The sequence below is a fragment of the Cryptomeria japonica genome, chromosome 7 (genome assembly GCF_030272615.1).
Source record: "Cryptomeria japonica chromosome 7, Sugi_1.0, whole genome shotgun sequence".
In the NCBI taxonomy this organism is placed as follows: Eukaryota; Viridiplantae; Streptophyta; class Pinopsida; order Cupressales; family Cupressaceae; genus Cryptomeria; species Cryptomeria japonica.
In genome coordinates this window covers 7,334,889-7,340,789 of record NC_081411.1, presented here as the reverse complement: position 1 = coordinate 7,340,789, position 5,901 = coordinate 7,334,889, and positions in this window count along the sequence as shown.

Sequence of the window (5,901 nt, the reverse complement as noted above, 5' to 3'; positions counted from 1 at the left end):
TAAGACATATACCTTGATAGGTGATACTAATTTTCAAGCTTGTTTGCAAACATCTACTTCCAAGGGGGGTTCTTCTAAGCCGTCCTCATCTAGTGATGACTCTTTAAATAAGATACCTATCGGTGAATCCTCTCTCTCCGATGATCAAAATTATTCGAATGAGTCTGGAGCTCTTGAAGAAGATTCTTCTCGACTTGAAACTACACATAAGAAGGATTTTGATCCTGGGAAGATCCTCGAAGAAGACGATTGGGGATCTCTTGATTTTAATCCCACCTTTGTAGGTGAATATAAGGTTCCTTCTAGAGAGTTTAAAGTTGAAAAGAAGGAAGAAGCTAAAAATCAATCAATCTTACCCGAACCTATGAGTAATAATTTTGTGGCCGCTTCTCAAACTTCTTCTCCTCACACCTCTAATTATGAAGAGTTTGATTCTTTGTCTTATGAAAAACCACCTTCTCTTCCTGAAATGGCTGATCGTTATGGTTGTGGTTTTTGCATTTTTGCTAAGCATGGGTATCATGGAAATGGTTGCGGTGCTCATGAACAAGGGATAAAAGTTCCTCTAGAGACTAATTTTCACAGTTATGCCTTTGGACGTGGCTATAATCCTTGCAAGCGCACTAAAGCTTCTAAAAGACCATGCATTAGTGTTAATGTTATTTCTACCTCTCTATCAATGCAACACCCTGAGTACATTGATGGAGATCCTTCGTGTGCTTGTGCTTTTGACATTTTCCCTACCGATGATGCTTTAGCTGAATTTTTAGGAGCATATGACACTCTTCCTCGTTATCATCACAATAGGGGACTCCCTTATTGTTTGAACACTAAAGCCTACTTTGAAAAAAAGACGGATAATGATGAGATTGTGAAAGAATTCCCTCAGCTAAAGGATACTCCTCAACAAAGTAATCTTCTCATAAGTGACACCACTAATGTTAAGATGGATCCTTGCAATGAAGAGAAAGTTATTAAAATTGGAAAATGTTTGGATGGAGAGGAACAAAAACAATATGAAGATTTATTGCATGAATTCCCCGAGATCTTTGCTTGGACATACTCTGACATGCCTGGTATAGATCCTAAGATTGTTACTCATAACATTGTCTTTGTTCCTGATGCTAAGCCCATGAAACAAAAGATTCAAAAAATGAATCCTAAGGTAGCTTTGCTTGTTAAGGTTGAGATTGAAAAGTTATTGGAGGCTGGATTTATCCACCCTATTGATTATTCCCCATGGATTTCAAATATTGTTGCTGTGGCTAAACCAGATAACAAAATAAGAATGTGTACCGACTTTCGGGATCTAAATAAGGCTTCTTTAAAAGATGATTTTCCTCTTCCAAACATTGACATGATAGTTGATTCTACGGCAGGACATGCCTTGTTATCCTTCATGGATGGTTTTTCAGGATACAATCAAATTTTTATTAACCCTCAAGATCAATTCAAAACTGCTTTCACTACTCCTTGGGGTATGTTTTGTTGGATAATGATGCCTTTTGGACTTAAAAATGCCGGTGCAATTTATCAACGAGCGATGACCCTTATCTTTCATGATTATATGCATAAGATTTTAGAGGATTATGTTGATGACAATTTAGCCAAATCCTTTCTTCGCATGGATCATATTAAAATCCTTCGTCAAATCTTTGAAAGGATTCGTAAATATCACATGCGCTTGAATCCCCGAAAATGTGTTTTTGGTGTGGATAGTGGAAAACTATTAGGATTCATAGTTTCGCATCATGGGATTGAGGTGGACACTAAGAAAATAGATACTATTGTCAACATGCCACCTCCTAGAAATGTGTCTCAACTTAAAAGCTTACAAGGAAAGATTCAAGCTATTCGTAGGTTTGTATCTCAACTTGCGGATCGTACTTTTCCTTTCACTCAACTTCTCAAAAAGAATATCACTTTTCAATGGAATGAGGATTGTCAGCAAGCATTTGAAGATTTAAAAATGTATTTAACTAATCCTCCTATCCTTCGATCGGCTGAACCTTCTAAACCTTTCCTTATTTATACGACTGCATCCTCTCATGCTCTTGCAGCATTATTGGCACAACATGATAAAGATTGTAAAGAATGTCCAGTTTATTACATAAGTCGTACCTTACTCGATTATGAGACCCGATATTCTGTGATAGAAAGACAATGCTTGGCCTTGGTGTTTGCGACTCAGAAATTGAGACATTATCTCTTAAATTCAGAAGTCCACGTCATGGTAAAGTTTGATCCATTGAAGCATCTTTTCTCTAAAACTGATTTATCAGGACACCTAGCTAAGTGGGTTATGATGTTAACTGAATTTGACCTTAAATTTGTTTCACAAAGAGCAATTAAAGGGCAAGCGCTGACCGATCACCTAGCTGAGGCCCCTTCACCTTTCTCCTTCCCTAACCCTGAGTCTTTTCTTGACGACTTCATTCTTTCTATAGAGAAAGATGAAACTTGGGAGTTATACTTTGATGGCTCTAAGTGTTGTACGGGATCGGGGGCAGGTGTTGTTCTGATTTCTCCTACAAAGAAACCCATTCCCTTATCCTATCGTCTAAATTTCTTGTGTACCAATAACATAGCTGAGTATGAGGCTCTTATAGCGGGAATAAAAGCAGCCTTAGCTCTGAACATAAAACACATACATATCTATGGAGATTCGCAATTGATTATAAGACAAGTAACAGGAATATATCAAGCAAAACAAGACAAGTTATCACAATATAAAGACCTTGCTATCTCTTTGTTACAAAAATTTGATTCTTACACCATAGAACCTGTTCCTCGAAAAGATAATCGACATGCGGATGCAATGGCATGTGTGGCTTCTCTTGTATCTTTAGAGGACCCTGTGGTTGATCTTAAATTTGTTATTCACAACCTTATTTCTCCAGCTATTGTAGATGATCCTAGTCTGGTAACATGTTGTGACTTTATAGACTCAGATGAATGGTACTCGCATATCGTAAGATATTTGACCGATGGTACCTTTCCTGATTCTGCTAATCAAAACACTAGGGCTAGAATCCGCAAGTTGTCTACTAGATATATCATTCTTTCTAATGTCCTTTACCGAAGGGGTTATGATGGTCTTCTCCTTCACTGTCTTAACAAATCAGAAATCCCCGTTGCTCTTGAAGAGGCACATTCAGGTGCCTGTGGGGGGCATTTTGGAGGCAAATCCTTGGTTCATAGATTGCTTCGTATGGGATACTATTGGCAAACTATGCAGAAGGATTCCTTTTCATTTGTTAAGAAATGTCATCAATGTCAACAACATAATAATCTAATTCATGCTCCTGCCCAAGAACTCCATTCTCAAGTAGCTTCTTGGCCTTTTTCCGCATGGGGTTTGGATCTTATTGGTAAAATCTCTCCTCCTTCATCTCAAGGACACACCTTCATTATAACCGCAACAGATTACTTTACGAAGTGGGTAGAAGCTATTCCCCTTCGCTCTACCACTGCTGAAGTGATTTGTCAATTTCTTCTAGAAAACATCATTTCTCAATTCGAGATACCTTCTACTATAATCTTAGATAATGGGACATCATTTAAGAACAAGGACATGAATAAATTCCTCAAGAAGTATCATATCAAACATCGATTTTCTACACCATACTATCCTCAGTCAAATGGTCAAGCCGAATCATCCAATAAAATAATAGAACAAATTCTTCACAAAACCGTGAATAAGCATGGTAAGGATTGGAGTGACTAGCTAATCTATGCTCTTTGGGCCTACCGAACGAGTGTACGAATTACCACGGGAACTACTCCTTATAATCTTGTTTATGGTGCTGACGCTATTATGCCTTTAGAGTTAGAGATTCCATCACTTAGGGTTTCTCTCAAAGGTATAGTAGATGATGACTCTTATAGAGAACAATGACTTCAACAGCTTGAGATGCTTGATGAACAGCATATAAACGCTCTTGAGCATATTCAAGCGTATCACAAAACTCTACAACGAAGCTATAATGATAAGGTTATTCAACGTTCCTTCTCAGTAGGTGACTTAGTCCTCTATGAGAATCAGTGCAATGTGAATGCCTTACCTGCAGAAAAGGGAAAATTCAGTCCTAATTGGCTTGGACCATATATCGTTATTGAGGATTATGGATCAGGTGCTTACAAAATAGCGGATGTAGACGGGACGCCTCTTAAAGAACCTATAAATGCTATGCACTTGCGTAGATATTATGCTTAATTCTTCATTCCTTATTTATCTTCTTTTCAGTTCTTCAACATTGGGTAATATGTTAGTATCTCCTAATTAAAGAAAAATAGAATTAAATGTTATGATGTTTAATCTATATTGCTTCGTTCTTGACAAGCGTGTTTCCTTACTTCATAGTTTGTCTTGAATTCATTTATGTAAGTTGTAAAAGATTTACATTTCCATTATGCTAGCATATTATACAGTGTCTTTATGTGTTAAGTAGAATTGTATCATGTTGTGTTTAAGTTCAAAATTAAATCACGTTAGTTATATGATTCTTAGAATTAATGCATATTTCTTCCCTATAATCAATGTAGTACTTGATTAAATATTTAATTAAGTCACACATGTATCAATTTAATCATGGAGCATTGAGAAATCAATCACATGGAAATTAAATTCTGAACATACATGTACATTTACAAAATGTATTAGATTTAATCAAAGCAAAATATACATTGTTTTAAGCATTAAAGATAACACATTTGAGACAAAAGAGAAGCATGTATATATACATATATATATGTGGATTGTATACAAATATAGGTCACTATACATCCAAAATGTGACCTCTCCTACATCATAAAATCATCTCCTATCCCTAGGACTAGTGGCTGGAGAGTGTCGACTGGATGCTCCCTCCTGATCTGGCCTTGAAGGTGGACCCATGGGTGTGTAGCGCGATACAGACCATGAGTGACTCCGAGAGGAACTCCTACGATCCCTATCCATAAGGATCACGTGATAGGTGGTAGCCTCGGCCTGAGCTGCTGCTAGATCTCGCCGCGCCCGCTGAAGGTCCTCTGATAGGATTCTCTCTCTCTCCCTCCATATGTCTACCTGAACTCGGAATGGGGAAAATAAGTCCTCATGCCGACCCGCGTTCCCCTGAGGCCTATAAGCAATCTGTGAGGAACTGGGGATCTGTGCTATCGTGGAAATGTTTGTCACTACCTGCTGAATCAGGGAACGCCACTTCTGCACATTAGCTGTGGCAGTAGAATAGATTTTTGTATTAGTACCATTCTATATCATCAAAACATTAATAATCAATTTAAACCTACTATACCTGGGTCTCCCTCGCACTAGTAGGGATCATAATACGGTAGCATCTATGATTGGAATCTACTAGGCTCCCCTCGCTCGACTAATCTATGCACGATGGGTGTAGGCTGGACGATACTAGGAACAGGTCTCCGTATCGCCTCATGTTCCCCCTGTTGGGGAATAAGAGGAGGATCCAGAGCTATGGTATCATCCCCTGAATGGTGAGGAGCTGCATCTGACTCCTCCTCATCATCTCTATCCTCATCTGCATCCTCATTCTCCTCATCATCAGTTCTCTCCTCCTTGTCCTCATCTCTATCTGTATCCTCCTCCTCCTCGGCGCTAGGCTGATCGCCTGTAGGCGGATCAGGATCTCCTACCTCCTCATGACCCTCTCCCTCCTCTGGCTCCTCTGACCTGGATCCCTAGTCCTCATCTCGGTCTCCATGTCTCCATGGGCCTGGATGGCCTGTCGGGTGATCTGGTGGAAAGATAAGACCTGGATATGATCTCATAAACCATGAGACATACCTGCGCTGTGCTCCAGGCTCTGCAGAATAATCAATGACTACATCCTGATCAGATCCCTCTATATCTGTAGTCTCGATGTCATCTATCATCGGTCT